Below are 19,426 nucleotides of genomic sequence, written 5' to 3' on the forward strand. Positions count from 1 at the left end.
CCGCTTTTCTGAAAACTGATGTTCCTTAGCATTTAGCAATAACATGTCCTCAGTTTTTGCTAAATTGCAAACGAGCAATTAATTTTTCAACACTTGTGCAGAATACTTTAAAAATGGAAACATGAAAGTCTTCTATTAAAATGAAGTTGATAGTATGCACCTGCCACTAATGTACTGTACACTGTGTCTTCCACTCATTATAGTGATGATTTGGGTTGAGATCAAGAGTCATATAGTGAAAATCACTTCAACACGTGCCTGTTCATATGCATAAACTCCTGTGTACCAGATGGCAAAATATAATGACATCTTAAACAGCTAATTGCATAAACCTTGTAATGCAGATAATTGCTGAACCGAAGTATGAGTTAATAATTTCCCACTGTATTGCCTGGCTTGACACTAATTCTAAAGGAAAGTTGTGACAATTCTAACACACTAAAGTTCACCAAGCGGTAATTAAAACTAGCACTTAAAATCATTCGACTTTCAAACCCTTAATTACAATTCAGTGGAATCACTTTGTAGAAATCTAACATTTATAGATAGTTACATGATAGCTGATATTTCATCATCATCCCTTTCATGGTGTTCTTCTAAGGCATGCCTCAGGAAGCGTGTAGCTCTCCCTGGAAGTCTAAGGTTGTAATGATTTCTGTACCAGCGGTCACTGGGAAACACTTGGAAAACAGTGGCCAGGACTAGGAGTGCACATACATACTACTGGAGTTTTTTCACAGGTTACACATAAAGCAGCGTGGCGAGTAGTCATTTTTAATCACCTGATGATACATAAGTGTAAACAAGCAGCAAGCCACTACAATGAAACCTATCAGTTCTCAAAGAGTGGGTTTAAGAATTGAATTGTTTTGTTTGGGATAATAACACAGGTACTGACCCCAAAGACAGGCCTCTGACACGTCACGAGCTGTTACCGTGTATTGGAAAAGCTGCCATGGGATTGAAATGATGAAGAATGGAAGTATAATTAATGATGGTAAATACAGTTTGGGGAGAAATAAGCCTTATCAGACAAATGCAATTTCTTTCTTTGATGAGGCGCATCAAATAATATGATGAAGGTAAAGACTGAATGATAAAGGTCAATGAAGAGATATGATATTCATTTTTTATGGAGATTAGAATTAACACTCTGTGATATTCTGATCAAAAAACATTAGAAATAGCAACAGAGCATGCACTAATTAGATTAGGAATTGGCTAACAGCCTGTTAAAAAGTAGCTATGAATCAGGAAGCATTATCAAACAGGAGAGTTTTACCAGGATCAGCATCAGGTCAGATGCTAGTGAATGTTTTCTTCAACGATTTGGATGTAAACACTGTAAATTCACAGCTGATAAATTTGAGGGTGACTGACAGGAACATTGGTAGAGTGACAGACAATGATGAGAATGACACTCCAAGTGATCTCTGTTGCTTGATGAGCTGAGCCCATTCAAACACAATTGGTTTTAATACAGACAATATCAGATTATGCGGTTTCTGGTGCTCGCACTTTTAAAAGATCGTTGGAAAACTGGAGAGGGTGCAGAAAAGAGCCACAGAGAGGATTTCAGGGCTGAAGAAAGTGCTTAATGGTGAAAGACTTAAAGCACTCAATCTGCCTAGCTTACTGGAAAGAAGACTGAGACGTGACAGGAGTGTAATGTGTAAGTATGTAAGTATCTATGAGATCTCTCTGGAAGTATCTGCTGGATACTGATGACATTTTTAATCTTTCAGAGAAAAATGGATAACTGCAAGTCGAAGTCAGACAAAACTCAAGTGAGAATTTAGGGGGTTTTTTTAATAGCAAGAGTGGCTGAAGGCTAACTCTAAAGGCATAAAGTGGATACTGTCTTTTTTTTATATTTTCAAAGCAACACCAGAAGACCTGCTGTAATCGAAACCAAGTTAATGTCTTTAATGCAGGGGCAATGGCACACAATGAGTTGTCATATATCAAGCGGCTTTCTCTAGCCTTCAACGCTGTGAGTCTATGTACATCAGCAGAGATGTTTCATAAGCGTTTGGGAGCGGGAGTGTACACCTGTGCAAAGGAATAATCAAGTAATAACAAGTCTAACACATTTTGTGGGCTCTCCAGACCCAGGCCAGGTGTGTGAATATCACACATTCGTATATCTCTAATAACGTATTATTTTAAAAGATAGAGTTTATGTGCTGATGGAGCTATACAAAACCACCAGAAGGCAGCCCCCTACCAGTAGATCTGTCACCCCTTGCCTGCCACCTGGCACAAAATAGCTGATTCCTCAGAGCTTTCTGGTAAAGAAGCAGTGACCCCAGCTCTGGGCATCTTCTACCTGGAAGTCTGTTTATTCACAGTATGAATAAGACAGTCCTGGATAGGAGGGAGTCGCAAACAGAATATTAGGCTGAAACTTCACCCCAAACCTCTTTTTCTTAAGCTGCCTCAGCAATTGATTCCCATAGGAAATGCTGACAATCACTTGTCCTGCTGCTTACGCAGCTTCCTGCCGCTCTGGCTATACAAACCCACCACAGCAGCTCCCAAACGTGTATATGTGCTCTCTGCATCCTACAAACCTGTTCCGCTCTCACCCCACTGAAAAGTTCAACAACTGTCAAAACCATGAACAAACAGAAACCATTTCAAGACTCTACGATACCACCACGCGGTGCCTCCAAGTACAGCTCAGCATAATGCAGAAGGAAGAGAAAAGTAGGGGCCCCATCCCATTTCTTTCAGCTCTAGCATGTTCTTGGGGGTCTCACATCTAAGTTCAGACAAAGCACAGTTCAGCCCACCCTAATGACCTGCAAGCCCCTAATGAAAGCTGGGAGCTAAACTCTATAAAAGCAAATAGCATAGACTGATTTTGTGCAGGAGGTCAGAGTAAAGGCTCGGCAGAATCCTTTCTGCCCTTAAACATATTTATTAGCCTGTGAAACCTAACTACCAGGTGTCTGTGTTGTTACTTATTTTACAGATGGATGTAACCAGATCCAATATGAAATATTTTCATGCTCAGGTCTCCCCTCCTGCTCCCTCCGGTCTTTCCAGCCATCCCTGTTGTGGATCAGCAGCCCTCTTCCTCTGTGGGAGCAGCACTGGCATGTACAGCTGGTGAGGATCAGGCTTTTTTTCCCCAGAGAAAGATGCTCCTGGGAAGATGCCATTCTATATGGTTATAACATTTTCAGTCTATGCTAAGCATCATCTGTAAAATCTCAGCTCAGGTGATTGAGTCAAGCTCTGCAAAGTAACTCCACTCAGTAGAGCTGACAATGCTTCATGTGATGCATTAAGAGATGGCACTTTTTTTTGTGTATCCATCTCCAAATTATCTACTTGAGGCAGCCTCTCAACTGTCTGTAGCTAGCTGGGGTTTACAGCCTAGGGTCTGGCCTTCCCTCACACACTCCACCAACTGCAAGGTAAATGTGCCCCCAGGTGGTCCTGGTGGTTTTCTAGAGAGCGCTGTTCTTCAGGGCAATTTCAGTACAAACCTCTACGAAATGCATGCATTTTATTCATCGGCCATATATATAAGTGAAGAAAGTAATTGATGGTATTTCAGTCTATGTATCTGCACCATAACTACTACAACTTGTCTATACAAGAGACACTGATAATAACAAGCCAAAGCAAAAAAGACACTGAGCAGCATTATTAATTGATAACTCAAATGCCAAAAGTTTGGGGGACATCGAAATGTCAGTGATGGCAAAGCCTGGACAGCTAGATAGTCTCAGGGACTTAGGCAGAGATCGATCCAGTGGCTGATGACCTGCCTTTTGGGCTTGCAGTGATGCTGATAATCAACTCTAAGCAGCAAATTGTCCCACTGATCGACTCAGCAGCTTAAAGTGAAACACGAGCTGAAATGGTTTTCTGGGAAAGAAGTAATCGGAGGAACTTCTTTATCTTTAAAATAACTGATAGATCCGGCGTGTGGTGGTATGACGTGAAGGCGACTTATTTCTCAATCTGTGAACATAAATTGGTCTTCCTCTTTTCTTTCGATAGGAAGAAGTCTGATGGGGATAGGTTATCTTCCAGAAGCGGAAATCTAGAAAACAAGACAAAATATGTTGTCACATCTCTTTACTGCTGTTTGCAACATTATTTTCTGCTTAGGATTTCTAGATACTTACTGTATCAATGCACGTGTAGAGTAAAAACAATTTCTGATCATGGATTTTATCAAAACAGAATTCAGTACTGAAAACATAGCATGCCTTGTGAGTTTTAATACCAAATATTGCTTAAATCGAACCTATCTCCATCATTCCCTTTCTAACCAGCATTCAGTAATATTCAAATAGTGCTAATGTAATAAATATTCACTAAACATGAACATAACTCAGAGTTCTCCTACCTGGCTGCAGTCATCTGGTACTCTTCAGAGGAGGAGCCATCTTCTCATCTTCTTTCCTCTTTTCTTCACAAGGTTTTCAGCAAAGGGTCAGCCACCATATTTTAGCTTCTCCTAAAAACGCATGCCTGTCTTTGCTATGCATCATATGTGTCCTGATATCCACAAACATTGGAGACAGATTGAAAGATCTGTTGGTAGGTAGAGTAGACACTCTGGGAAGAGCGGGCCTCCAGATTCTGTTCTGTGTGGAGCAGTTGCCCTCTGCCACTAGCCTGGTAAAATAGCCTTATAAAATACAGTATCATCTGAGAAGTGGAATCAGCTCCTAGCACTGGTGAAAATCACTGGAGATTTATCATTTTCCAAGTGAACACCTGGCAATGGATTTTCTTTATCTTGCCTAATTTGCCTTTGATTTCTAAGACCCTCAGGCTCTTGAAGATCAGATAATAGTTCAGTCTATACAAAAAAGAAATGCATCTCTCTTCTTAGCATCGGTTCTCAATTTGTTTTTTCACCCACTGCTATCGCCACGTGTAATTACTTGCAGGTGTCAGCTGGAACGTGATATCTTTTGTCTTCTCAAGTGCTTTGGCCAGCAGGGACCCAACAGGCTTTGGTTTACCATGATTAATTGGTTGACTCTTGGTCTAAATGACCACTGGAAAAGGACAACTTGTGAGATAAGAGCTTTCACTGTCAGTCATATGAATTGGTTCACCTCCGGATGTTCCAAAGCAGTGTTGCTGGAACAGTTTGGACCGCGGTCTGAAGCCAGTGAGACATATGTAGACATACAGGACTCTGTGGTAACTTGCCATTCAGGTGGTTGCATTCCACTATGGGCACCAGAACAAGGTAAGGAAACGGGTGATCTTGGTCACAATTAGACCTGACTTATACATGTTACTTATCATCCACTCCATATCCCACCAATTTAGGCTCTTAATATAGGCGCTTATCATTGTCTTAAAACTCTTCAGCAGTGATTGCTGTCTGCTCTATTAATTGATGATTTCATTGTTCATTACACCTATTTATGTGTGGCTGTCAGGAAAGGGTTTGTTGTTTCAGCTATGTAAGTATAAGTAAGAACAGTTCTCCAAATCACAATGGGATTTTGAACTAGGCAGTGGCTTCAGGGAAAAACCTGAAGATTGCCTGCAGAAAGAGAACAAACTCTTCAGAGGTGTCTGTTGTCCAGCAGACTGGCCGCTGGGGGCTTTTCAGGTAGCAGGAAATCTTTCTCAGGGAGTTTCTGCAAGGCTTTGACATTTATAGGGTGGCTGTCGGTGTTGTATAACCTCAGAAGCATCATTATCATTGACCTATCGCAGAGCTGCCACTATTTCATGTACCCTGTTCTTCAGCAGAGCAATGCTTACCAGTGCTTTTCTTAACTCATGTCTTGTCAGTAAGATCTTTTTGCTGCGTCTCTCGTTTCTATTTAGAATAGACAGTCACAGTAAGACAAAGAGGCTCTAAAAATTAGAGAACCGAGTTATCAGCCATTTCTGTAAATTTTGGCCAGGGTTAACTTCTAAAAGCTAATTCTCATTTACTATTTAGTTCAAAGAATAGATTCTAATCCTGGTTTTATTTTGTTGTTTCATTTTTAACCTCCACTATTTATCAATTTCTTTAAATTATTTGGTTTTTTTTCACAGCATTCTTTAAGGCTTCTCCCCCTAGATTATTTTATCTTGGCGATTGAAGTGATCTCTGTATAGTCGAACACTACTTTATGCAGCTCCCATTAGGGCTATTCACATATCCATATGTGCATGCAGTTCCCACTAATGCTTGTCAATGGGACTTAACATATGAGCATGGACATGAGAATAGACCCCTTGCTGGGCACTTGACTAGATGGGGGGTTTTTTTGATGTTGATCCAGATCACTCACAGCAAACATTGCCGTTATTAGAAACCACTGCCCTTAACAGGACCACCAAATGCAACCTCCCTTTCCTTCTCATTCTTTCATATGGGAGCTGCTCGGTGGGGTTTGCAGGCTCAGAGCAAATACTTCATAGACACGAACTGGAATCTAAGGTTATTGCGTAAAGTAGCTTTATTCTGTGTATTCCCTTCTGTTTGCCATGCAACAGTATACAGTTAAGCCTCTCCACTGTAGAAAGGGCAGGTTTTTTTAAGGTGTGAATTGGGACTTGGATGTTTGGGTTCTGTCTTTGGCTCTGTCTAGGCAGGATGGTGGGAGATTTAACATTCAGTATTTATGCCAACAAATGTATAGCTAAGGTAATTTTGAGCATTTACATTTTATTTCTGTGTACCTGTTTTTCGTATCTTTAGTGGTTCTCATAACTGCAGACTCCCCCCTATGCTGGTATTCACGTGCATATAAGTTAAGTGATGACAGAACACTTTCCATCATGAAGTTGAAGTCTTCAATATGTTTTGTAAAACTGATGCATCTTGTACCATCTGTAATCCCACTCCACTGCAATTCAGGGACATGCAAATGTTGAATCATTATTATTTGCTAACCATATGAAAATAATTACTGATTTCAGTGTAATTTGTAATGAACATGTGTCCACATCTGAAAGGGGAAATGACCAAGTCAAGATGTGTTCTCTCAATCTCTTTTCTGCTAGGAGATTTTCTGCCTTTAAGCCACACTTTGAGATTTTGGAGGGTTGGTTTTTTTTAAAATGTATGATCCTTGAAGATGTTTACTGAGCTATAATTCTGGGTGCACTAGGGACCAATGAACTAAAGTCAAACATGGGCAGGAAGCACTGTGTTTCAATACCCAGCATTTCAGGAATGAATTTACTTAGTTTAAATCTTCACTTTCTACCTCACTCCATGCTTTCAGGCTTTCTCTAACGGTACTAGGAGCATGAACAAGCTGATAACAGAGTACCATGGAACGACAGCATCTGTCTTCCAGAAGATCTGGCCCCAATCCCACCAGCTACATTGTGGGCAGAACCTTGTACCAGAGCAGAAGACTTTAATTCAGTCCTGTGGGCACTGGGACTCGCTTCTGAAGGCTAAACTGGAGACAGATCTCAGGACAGAGCCAAACGACACATTCAGCAATTTCAGCAAGCAGTGAAACTTGGGCAGCGTTAGCCGTTGCCCAAGGTTGACCAGTGCTTCCTGCTTTAAAGGTTGATTTTCAGTGGTCATAACTTTGCCAGGTATTAGCCATTAGAGGACATTTTCCAAAATTCATGTTTTTGTCAGGCTGATTTCTTTCTGGAAAACTTTTATCCAGACTAATTCATCTATCTCCAAGAAAGGTGCTAGAAAACAAATGTTTCAGTGTTACTGTTCTGGTAGTTTGTCCTTGAAAAGCTCTGATGACATTGTTGTTTGAAAGCAACAACTAGGAGATTGGCCCATTATCTGCTTCTTAAGAAATGCTTTACAGTAGCCTCAAAAATCCATCACATCTGAAAAGCCTTTACAAACTCAGAGTTTGCACATGCTCAGCAGAAGTTTTCTAGCATTAAGCTGCTAAACTCACTGCAGGTTTTATAAGGAACAGGCACCATTTGGGCAGAGTGCACAGACTGTCTCACAAACACCACTCTGCAACCTTCTTTCAAACGTTTGCTAACTTTTGGGTGCTCAGTCTTGCATTCCCAGTGGTGTCCTGTGAACATCCCCTCTTCATGTGCAATTAAATGTCATTTACAAAGCAGGTAATGAGTTAAAATAACCATGCCCCTGTTGCCTAGTAGGAAGTGTGTCTCCTAACCGGTACTAATGGATGGCAGCTATTAGTTACTCCAACATTAAGGTGCATTCATATTGAAATTTTGTACTGACATTACAATGCATTTGATTAAAATGCAGAAGAATTACACATTAGATATTATGTGGCTGGATGGAAGCATAATTTAGCTGAGTCTGCAGATGCAGTCATGCAGGTGTTTCCGTAATTCTGATTCAGTTGGTAAAACTGATGATGTTCAGTGGCCCTCAAATTGCATAACCATCTGTGGTTCAGGTCCTTGTGAAAGGAATTCCTTGTGCCTTTTATCAGCTACGATCACTGGACTCCTGAGCAAAACTTTTGTGAATCAAGCAACATTTAAATGTCGGGTGTTTTGAGGGTAGGTGTTACAGACATTGGGTATTTCAGCTTGCATTTGTTAACCACAGAGCTAGTGTAAGAAGAGGATAAAACCTGGGCTCTTTGTGGGAACATTCCCTCACTCCAAGGAAGGGTTATGCTTTCTTATGTAAGAAAGAATATAAGTCTGGATTGTGTCCAATTTGGAGTTTTTGAAACTAGTCTGGCCTTATACATCTCCCTACAAAATAGTCAGGTACCTGAAAAGCACTGTATGCCAGAGTTTTTATAGGTAGATTCACGTTTTCTACTTAGGCCTATTATTGATCAATACAATCTTAACAGCTGCAACTATTGCTACTTTTAGTTTTCACAAACAACAGAATGATGCCAGGTACTTTCAGTGCAGAGCCAGAGAGCTGAGCCCAACATGCAGACGGGTCCACAACTGCCAGCAGAAGCTCCTGCGTCCTTAAAGACATGCACATATACAATTTCTTTGCTAGATTGAGAACTTCTTGAAGGCAAGAAGCTGTGATTCTGAGCAAAAGACCATAGAAAATAGAGGAGGAAAGCAGGGACAGAGCTTACAGGAGCAGCGCTACCTCTACAGCTCCGGTTCAGCAAAGCGGTAGGGCTGTGGCATGAGGGTTTGCAGTGTAACATGGCTGCTGCCCTGCCCTTCCTACAGCGTTTTCCAGCCCATAGGTCTTTCCAGGCTGGGAACATCTAGCCCTTTGCTATGTTTGGAAGCGGGCTGATGTAACTTTTGGAGGATCACAGACTTCATGTCATCAGAACACAGTGTGAAGCAATCTAGCTAACGTACAGTTTTGTCTAGAAAAATCTTTGAGGGTTGAGCACGGTTCGAAAGAAAAAAAAGCAAGTCAGAATCACAGACGGTTTCCTATTTACCTCAAGGGTCACCGTGTTTACACATTTTGAAAGAGTTACTGAGCTAATTTGTAAAAGACTTTTTTTTTATATATTAAGGAAAAATAAAGACCTCACAAGAATTTTAGTCCATCAGCAACACATGGAAACAAGAAAAATCTGTCCTCAGTTGATGAAATATTTATTTATCATTGAAATCCCAGACTTTTGCATCCAGTGTAAGGGCAAGACAAATCTTATGCATAACCTCCTAGAGAATTCAGTTAAAAGCAGTTTTGGATACCTGTAAGTAATTATGCTATCACATTCTCTAACGGATTTAATTCGGGCCAAGTAGCGACTACTGTATGTCCAAAAGATAATTAATTAAAGCAATGCTTTGGCATATCCCCTTTCTGAAATGTTAGCAGCCTCTCAAGTGACTTGAAAAATGGGCTTCAATAAATGGACAGGAAAATATATGCAATTAAATTCAATCAATAAAGCTGTCCTTGACCAAAGTCCAAACATTAAAAACAACTCCAATTGAATTATGAGAAATCCTTTTCTGATTTTAACTAGATTAGTTTAATCACATGTGCACCAAAGTTGCGTGCCATTCCTCAGTAAGTCTATGGAAACAAAAAGCAATGTACTACTCCCTATCTCTCACTTCAGCCCAGCTGTAGTTTTTCCTTAGAGAAGAGCACTGTTTTAGAAGAGCCATTTTCTTATTAACAAGGTCACTTATTCAGAGGAAAATGGCAGAGCAGGGTCCCAGGTGACAGCCCTAGTTACCAGCCTTCTCTCCTCCTTTGCTTCCACAAAACTCATCCCCATAACTACACAGGCTCTTTCCTTCCACTTGTTGAGAAATAGAAACATTTCCAAAATCCTGAAAGGCTACTCAAAATGTGAAAACTCTTCCGAAAGTAACTGGAAGTTTTCGATCCCCCCCCCCGCCCCACTTTGTCTCTTGAGCTTTTTTCTACTGTACTGATATAGCTGAGGATAAATACACTAACAAAATCAGAGGTGCTCCAAATTATGGTAAGAATACACATAGGTACAAGCCACAGACATAAGCAAACCTGGAAACAGAAATCCTTCAAAAGTAAAAAAAAAAAAGAAAAGGGGAGGGCAATTAAAAAGTCAGAGGCTTCTGGAGATAAGTTTTTTGCAACAATCAGATATTGCAAGAGCCCTTACAAACAACAGAGTTTATATATATTCAAATCCTCACTGAGCAGTCCAGCTTGATACATGCCAACCAGGGGAGATTCAGGGATTTAAAACTCCATATCAATGTACCTACCCTAGCTGCCCATTGCCTCAGAGAGAGCAGGATTCACCTCTTCCTTTCCCCAGAGATGTAGGAACAGCTGACAAATAATTTCACGTAAGCCAAACAGCCATTCAGCTGCGAATCACTACACAAACCTGCTTGCTTCTAGGAGATCTGAACCAGCAATACCTGTGAGATAAACATTGCTCGGCTGGTCCTCTGAGCTGTCCTGTACAATGGAAGTATTCTCTTAAATTCAGAGGGAAAATAGAATATTAGGTTATTTTAGATCTGACCTTTCAGCCATGAAACACTTAAGATATGAAATAGATGGATCTGGGGAAATAAATCATAAGTAGCAAAGTGTTTGTTGAATTTTTACTCTTTGGGGACTCGCGTTTTTTCTGCAGTTCTTTCCAGAATCAAGGCTGAATTATGACAAAATGATTTGCCTCAGATAAGGGACAGTGGATCAGAAGCAAAGTTATTTTCTGCCCTATAACAAGAGAAGTAAAGCCTTGCAACCGGAAAGAGGGAGTAAAAGTGTTGGTGGCAATGGCTGCAAGGTCCAAGACTTGCCTCGGTTTTCTTCCTCAGCTACCTGCATGAGCTGGCTGGAGAATAGCTATCCATGTAAGTGGCTGTGCTCACCCCTGATCTGTGACCTCTCAAGCTCTCACAAGGAGGTAACTTTGTGACTCATCTGCAAAAGTGACTCTCTCGTGCTCAGTTCAAACACCCATAAAGTGTGGCCTGTTGCAGAACATGCACATCGTCATATAGCTATAGCCATTGCACTGAATTTCACAGTTGCTTGTTTGCTGGGTCTGCAGGATGGCTCTGGAGACCTTCCCATGAATGTATCCCCACAAAAGCTGTATCCAGATCTTTAGTAGGATACAGAGCCAAGTGTGACAAAACTTAACTGTAGAATAATATGAAATATTACGATAAGAATAATATCACAGATAAACACTCTGCACTGCGGTTACGAGATAGGGAAAACTCGCACTGGTTAAGTCTCCTACTGACTTCATTTGGACCCCATTGGCTGATACTTCAGTAATGTGTCAGGAGATCAAGCTAAGTAGGAAGACACCTGAAAAAGGCAAATACCTTCCTGCTGACAGCAGAACCTCTGCCTTGGACAGTCTTTAGCTGTTTGCACACATACTGTGAAGCCCAAGAAGCTTGTATTCCCTTAGCAACCAAAGTTGGCACCTGTGATATTTGTTTTCAGCGACTGACACCAAGAGTTTGAACTTACATCTGTTTTACTGAATTATGGTAAAACAGTATTAGTAACTGCAAAAAGCAGCTCTAATTTGGACAATACCATCCAGATCATTTGCAGCTTGTGCTGCCTGTAATTTCATTTCACATCCCACCCAGAAAATATGGGAAACTGCGTAGCAGAAGAACGTGACAAGTCTTATGCAGGCTGGGTCTTGACAGCTTGACCTATTCCCAGCTATAAAACTTGCTTATGTAGAAGTTTTCCTAATGTCTTTTATAGTTCATTTGTGAAGGATTGTCCACCTGGTGCCTTATCACAAACTGTGGAATGAGTCCAGGAGATGGCAACAACATGAACTGCTGTGGGGGATAACAAGGACTCTGTTATGACTGGGAACGTTTGCAGTACTATAAATAACTCTATCAATATTGTGATAATGGCACTTTAAAGAGGTCTATTTTACAAGTGTTGAATGTAAGAGAGACCACAGCTGTGCTCATTAATTCTGAAGTATGCTCCTCTCTACGTACAATTTGCAGGTGTAACAATAGGAGTGTTGACTCAGTGCAGGTCTAGCTAGTGTTTGGATTAAAAAAAAGGTCACAGTAGCATGATTAGTTCTTAACAAGTCTTTATTGTGTTTGGCAGAGGGAAAGCAAATGATGATAGTTTAATTGAAAACAATAAAAGTGAAATGGAACTTTGTTACAGAATTTAGCTATACGTAAATAGCTTCTCCCCCCCCAAAGAGCAAGTACCATAATTGACAGCAGTAGATCTTTTGATAATTAATTGCAGTAAATTATCACTTGGCACAAAGAAGGCATAATTCTAATTAATTTGCAACCTTTCCAGCATAACACTGAATTGAAAATGGCACTGCTGTAATTTTTTTCAAGCTAATATAGAACTGGAGTACGAACAACATTGTGATGCTTTCTTGTGTTTTCCTTGTTTGGAGTTGAATCAGGGTGATTCGGTCCTTTCCACACAATTGCTGTACCACACAGAGATGACCCAAATGGGCAGGAGTTTCCTGCACAGTCAGAATTAATCTGCCACAGCATGGGATAATATAATTAGGTACAGAGATCCAGGCAGAGAACTGGTTCAGCTGGGGCTCGTCTGGGACATCAGTGCCTTGATTTGAGGACAGTCAGGGCCGTAAAGTGTCCCTTTCATTCTCCTTTAAATCTAGATTTGATTTGAAAAGAAGGTATGTGGTAACGTGGACAGACCAGACTATTTAGGCAGAGCTAAGGACTACAATATCTGTCAAATTCATCAGCCTCCATCTTGTTAACAACTTACAAATGAATTTTCTTTACCTCTGGGAAAGCAAATCACCCTTGGCAATGCAGGGCAGAGCTACACGGCAAGTCCTCTTGAGGAGGTGTGATGGAGGGAGATCTATCGAGGCAGCCAGCTAACAGCACAGGCAGCTTTTAACTCTGAGGACTGCCTGGATGCAGTGGCCAAGAAATCCATTTTAAGCAGGATGCTTCGTGAGTGCTTATGGATGAGGTGCTGCTCCTCTCTTATCATAATTAGACTTTGTGGCGAAGCTCCCCAGCTAATGCTTTGTTAATGGAATTAAGATCTGGGCCCCAATCTGTGACTTTGCACACAGCCCACAACTCTTCTATGCCCCAGAACTTCTCTGTGTCCCTGGGAGATAATATTTACCTCCTGCACATCAGTGTTGTGAGAATAAATTAACTTTGGGAGAGTATGTTGAGCTCCTTGGAAAACAGTTACTAAATAAGTGCAAGTATTATCATACATTAAATCAGATCAGCTATTAAAAACAAGAACAAGTCCTCAGATCTGTAACCCTCGCTACATCAGTTTCTCCCTCCTTTGCTGATTACTGTTAGCCTTGATAATAATGAACTCAAAGACGATATTAGCAGCCTAACCTATACTATGATTTAATCTTGATTGCCACAGATCAAGGTTTGATTTAATTGCTCTAGAATTAATTAGGAAGAGAAACAAGTTATAAAAAAGAATTTTCGCTCTAAATAAAGAAACTGTTTACATTCAATTGGAGTTCATGTTAGAACAAATCATTAAGCTATAAAAGATTACATCTGGGCTAGAATTAAAGTCAAGCCGATTCATTAACCCAAATGGTAGCCCAGAGATTACCAACATGGTATTTCTGCTTTGGTGATCAAAGGATCAAGGGATACATGACCAGATGACCCTAATTGAAGCAATCTCCACTGAATTTTGTAAATGAACTTGAAAGTACTAAGAAGATAGCCTCTAACTTCTGTCAACGTGGAGAATAATTTTGTCCCAGTAGCTTTACTTTATACATAAAGTAAGGAAAAGGAAAGAAAAGGTAACGGCAATCCTTTATGCAGTACATAAAGCAAGGATATTTTTCTTGAGTTATGGAGGAATCTTATCCAAATTGTTTATAGTTGTCTGTTACAGCTTTTGAAATATAGGGAATTTACAGTCAAAAACTTCATCGCTATTGCCCTGTCAATGACATCATCACACCTGACCTATAGGGAGTATCTTCTGTTGGGTTAACCCATAAATCAGCCTGCATGCAAGGCCTTTCTCTCAAAGCTGAATTAGGTATGATAGTTTTATTGTGTGAGCTACTGTTCACTGGGGACTGAGTAGAAACTGCTGCCCGTATTTCACTCGAGAGTGCAGGATGAACTTGAGCCTTGGTCCCAAGGGTGAAAGGCCAAGTCTGTACCGACTGAACCTCTGAACCTACAGACTCCTGACTCTGCTTTGGGGAGAGCTGCAGATGCTTTGTCAGGGTAATAGTTGGAAGTATAAACTCAGTTTGTGTTTCAAGTTTTAAGTAAGAAAAATGCACTTAAATGCTGGAAAATAACAGGGGTATGACTTCTTTTGAAAGCCTGGTTTAGACATTAGTGAAATTCTATGTATCCCTCTGTGGAAAATAAGAGTCACTGAGCATAAGAACTTCCCGAAGACAGAGACCATAAATCTTGTTATGAAAGGGGAGGAATTGGATGTGATAACTAGTGATGGACAAACTTCAAAAGGTTCAGGGCTTGTGCTTGGTTTGGATAACGGTCCAGAAGCTTTGATGCATATCCAAAGCTTATCTGGACCTCCTGGGCCTCTAAATATTGGGATGGAAATCTTGCAAGAACAGGCTCTCTCAAGAGGTTTTTAATTTTTGGTATTTTGGGCAAGTAGTTTCTTGTCATGCTGGAGATACAACAAAAATAGTAATGACAAGAAATAAGACCTGTCTTAAAGAGTACTTCATCAAGTCTAAATCAAGAATAAATAAAAAAGCTTCTCTTAAAATGCTTTCCACATCTCCAGACCTTCTTGGGGTTAAGAGGGGCAAACTTTTAAAGTAAATGGGGAGAAGCTTAACTGTGCTACCATCATTTTGAGTTGGGTGCTTTTTTCATTTTATCTACTTTAGTACTATTGCTTCTATGTATAACATACATAAAAATGCTGTGCAGATTTTGGATAAACAAGACGTAGATCAAGGTAGCAAGAATAGTGGCATCTTCTGAAATGTGGTTTGTGTATATGGCAACTAAATAAAGTAAACCCCAACTTCCAAAGGCCAGACTTCCCATGAAACCTCACATATGTTTGAGAAAGTTTTTGCATGTGTGTGTACCCATGTAAATTTTCCCAGTTCTCCATAGGCACAAAGTAGATTTTAGCTGCTGAAACTGTTTCACTTGGGTTTGTAGTGGAGATAATTTGGTTTATTTACCATAAAATGCAGTTATAAGTGTTGTGGTTTAACCCTAGCCAGCAACTAAGCACCACGCAGCTGCTCGTTCACAGCCCCCCCCCGCAGTGGGATGGGGGAGAAAATCGGGGGTGGGGGGGGAGTAAAGCTCATGGCTTAGAACAGAAGAAACTAATAATGATAATAATAACAATAATAAAATGACTACTACTAATAAAAGGATTGGAATATACAAGTGATGCACAATGCAATTGCTCACTACCCACCAACCGATGCCCAGTTAGTCCGTGAGCGGCGATTCCCCCAGGCCCCACTGCCCCCAGTTTATATACTGGGCATGACATCACATGCTATGGAATACCCCTGGCTGTGTCCCCTCCCAACTTCTTGTGCCCCTCCAGCCTTCTCGCTGGCTGGGCATGAGAAGCTGAAAAATCCTTGACTTTAGACTAAACATTACTTAGCAACAACTGAAAACATCAGTGTATTATCAACATTCTTCTCATACCAAACTCAAAACACAGCACTATACCAGCTACTAGGAAGATAATTAACTCTATCCCAGCTGAAACCAGGACATAAGGAATAAAATTTCCTTGCATGATAAAGAGTGGGCTCCTGGAGCTGGTGGAGGGGTATGGCCTCTCTCCCAGGCTGGAGTGACAGAAAGCGGGTACCACTTCTGAGACCTATTTTCATGACTGGCTGGAGGTGAATTAGTAGATTCAGTTAGGTTTGTATCTGGAAATGTGATCAAACTATTGAAGCCAGGGCTGAGCTTCCTATATATTTGTTTTACCACTGGTGAACAGTTAAAGTACACGCCATGCCTGAAACAGCAGCTTAGGCAATAGAGAGTTTCCTGTGACTGAGTAACCTTGGAGGAGACTCATAGGTGAGTCACAGCAGCACATGGCAACTAGCATGGTAGCAAGACCCAGGGAGGGACTTCCTTTGAAGACTGGGCTTGTCAGGGCCAAAATGACTTTTTTCTTCAAAAAACCTGGTGTGACTTACTATAGGCTGAGCTTTAAAGAGGTCTGCTGAGGACCCCAGAGGGTGGGGCCGAGCAGGAGCTGATCTACAAGAAGATTTGTGGTTGCTCAGTGCTAGGAAAGAGGCCAAAGCCCTTTGGAATCCACAGTTGACATCTCGTAACCCGTAGCCCAACAATATCCCTAAATGGACACGGTACCTCTTAACCGTGGGTTAGTTGTTTTAAATGTCTGTTAAGAAGTTGTAGTCTGCTATTTCAATCCACCTCACATGCTGAAGTCGTTGCTGCCTGCATGTCCGAGCCAGCGGACCTGGCCATGTTCCTCTCCCATGGCAGCTGATGGCCTAATCCAGCTCCAATTCAATGGGAGTGTCTCCGTTGACTTCAGTGGAGGCTGGCTGGGGTTGTGAGGAACTGGCTAAGCACACACAGAGCAGCACTCCAGGCTCTCCCAATGAGCATTGCAACTCTTGCATGCTGAGGAAGATGCTGTAAGCCCAGTAAGCACAGTTTGGCCCCTTCGTAGTAGCAACACCTAAACTGACTTGCAAATGAATAGCATTAAACATCCTTGCTGTGTTAGCATGGGATGTCAAGTAAATGAGCACATACAAACCCAGCCAATGCACACAGCAAAAATTACCATCCGTATTCAAGAAGCAACAAATCAGGTCTCATGCCACTGTCAGAACTATTTAAACTGTCATTGGCCATGTCACCCCTTCTTTTTTTAGCGGCTCAGTGAGCCACATTTTGGCATCTTTGTACTCAGATGGATATATATTTTATCTTCAGTAGTGCATATGAAATGTAGTGTATTAATAACTTGGGGAATAAATTTGCATTCAAGACTCCATTATTTTTATCTTGTTTTTCTCTTTAACCAAGTCACAGAAAGTATACTTTCTCATCTCCAAATATTCCAGAACAGTACAGCAGAATTAGGCAAATCAATTACATGTTATTGGCATAACAGCACTAAGAATAAAGATCTCTACAGAGCTTTGCAAGAGACTTTTCTACAGATGGAAAAACTTAGACACAGAGTTAAAGTCAGTCCTGTAAAAAAGCACGAGAGGAAAACAAGTAGTTTGAGTGTCTGCTCATGCACTTAGTCTTGTTTTCATGTTCGTTTTTTCCAGTGTTGGCCTTTGGCTGCCCCAAAGTTGCCAGAGCATTGATTAGACAATGCAGAAAAGGAAACTGGTGGAGAGCTTAGAGGATAAACCTCAAAGGGTTTCAGGCATTCAAGGGATAAGGCTAACTGAGGTGCTTAAACATTGGATATAACCAAAACGCAACTGAGGCCTTTAATGGGTTCAAGGTAGCAGCTCATCACTGGGGAGGCTTCACTTTTCTGCCTTCCAAGAAGAGGCGCAGAACAGAAGACCAACTTTGTCCTCGCAAACCCCCAAGCCTACAGGCAGATTAATGAAGAACACTAAGACTTACAGAGCCAAACCAACGCCCAATATCTGTTAATGGACAGATTTTAGATTTGGATGAGTGAGCCTATTCCTTATCTTGTCTTCCCCTGACAGAGCCCCCCTTTCCATGCTCTGCCTCAGGAGCCAAAGTCCCGAGGGAGCAGAGACAGCAAGTGGGGTGAGCTGCTCACTGCCATTCTCAACTTCTATGCTAAATTATACTCCTCATTTTAGATACTAAATGGGCAATCTGAATTAAGTTCATGTCCACTTACTTAGTGTTTCTGACCTATTGGAGATGCTGGAGTTCCTTTTGCAGAGGGGCAGGTAAAGTACCCACCAATGAATGTAGGGTGCCCAGTGAGGGCTGCTGTAATTTTTAAAAAATAATCCTATTGCTAAATATATAGACAGCAGAGTCAGTGGGAGGACAAAACTATTCGATCTGTACAGGGAACAGGTCTGTAGAGATGCTCTCTGTATGTAGGACGATGGGTCAGTCCCAGTGCCTCTTCATTTTTGGGCCTCTTGGAGAGCTGTGGTGGGGTATTGTGAGGTGGGAGTCCCACCACCACATTTCACACCAGCCACTGACAGCTGCGGAATCTTGGTTGTGTCTTTCAGTGCAAGCCAGCGTACAGCTGGGCAGTATTCCTTACATCTTTCTCAAAAAAATCTGAAGTATTTTGGGGGAGGAATCTGTGTGCATAGCTATGTAGGCGGAAAGGCAGGGTCTGCTCTGCCTGTCCACCCTTGGAGCAGCCATCTCATGCAGAGCCACCTCTTCACAAACAGCACCCTGTCCCAGCAGGGCTGGGGCTGCTCTGGAGCCTACATGGTTGGTGACAATGTGACTGTCTCTACTCCTGGCAAAACGTGAAGCTGGACAAAAACTTTCCTTTTGCCTCAGGAAAGCCAGTCTATGGCTGATCTCAACCAGAGTGTCTGGTGACTTCTTTACTTTTCAAGGCATGGCATTTCCAGGCGTGATAACTGGTGAACACATTTCCTAGAAAGTCAAGAGCTGAAGGCAGATGTAGGTTGGGAGTGTTAGTAGTGAAGAAAGTCCAGACTCAGAGTTTTGCAGCTGCAGGCCCTAGGATTTTATATAATGTTAGTAACACAATTCGGGGGAAATTTGTGGCTGAGTGAAACATCAGGCTTTTCTGTATCCAAAGTGAGATGTGTACCAAATATCCAGTCGCTACAACTGATTTTAGGAAGCAGGATTACAGGTTTTTGAAAGTACATGAGTTGTGTTTTCTCAAATATTAAGCATTTATTTTTAGTCCACTTCTTGAAACACCAGTAAATCATTTATGATGATTTTGCTACCTGGCCTCAAATCCTGCTAGGGGAAGATGTGTATACAGAGACCTAGAGGGCAGATAGCAGGAAAAAGGAACATGAGCTATCTAGGAACTCTGTAAAGAAGCTCCATTTAAAATTGAAGCAAAATAATT

The 19,426-nt window shown here is 41.3% G+C and overlaps 1 protein-coding gene and 1 long non-coding RNA gene across 8 annotated transcripts in view; both read right to left on the minus strand.

Moving 5' to 3' along the window:
* The window catches only part of NFIA (nuclear factor I A), a 360,757-nt gene that overhangs the window by 272,274 nt on the left and 69,057 nt on the right, over nt 1–19,426 (minus strand). The window lies entirely within an intron of this gene.
* Nucleotides 1,901–14,861, minus strand: LOC138686341 (uncharacterized). Its single transcript, XR_011325676.1, has 2 exons — nt 4,370–14,861; nt 1,901–4,060 (listed from the first exon to the last, which is right to left on the minus strand). It is a non-coding gene; the product is annotated as an uncharacterized lncRNA (long non-coding RNA).

The sequence above is a fragment of the Haliaeetus albicilla genome, chromosome 8, assembly GCF_947461875.1.
Source record: "Haliaeetus albicilla chromosome 8, bHalAlb1.1, whole genome shotgun sequence".
Classification (NCBI taxonomy): domain Eukaryota; kingdom Metazoa; phylum Chordata; class Aves; order Accipitriformes; family Accipitridae; genus Haliaeetus; species Haliaeetus albicilla.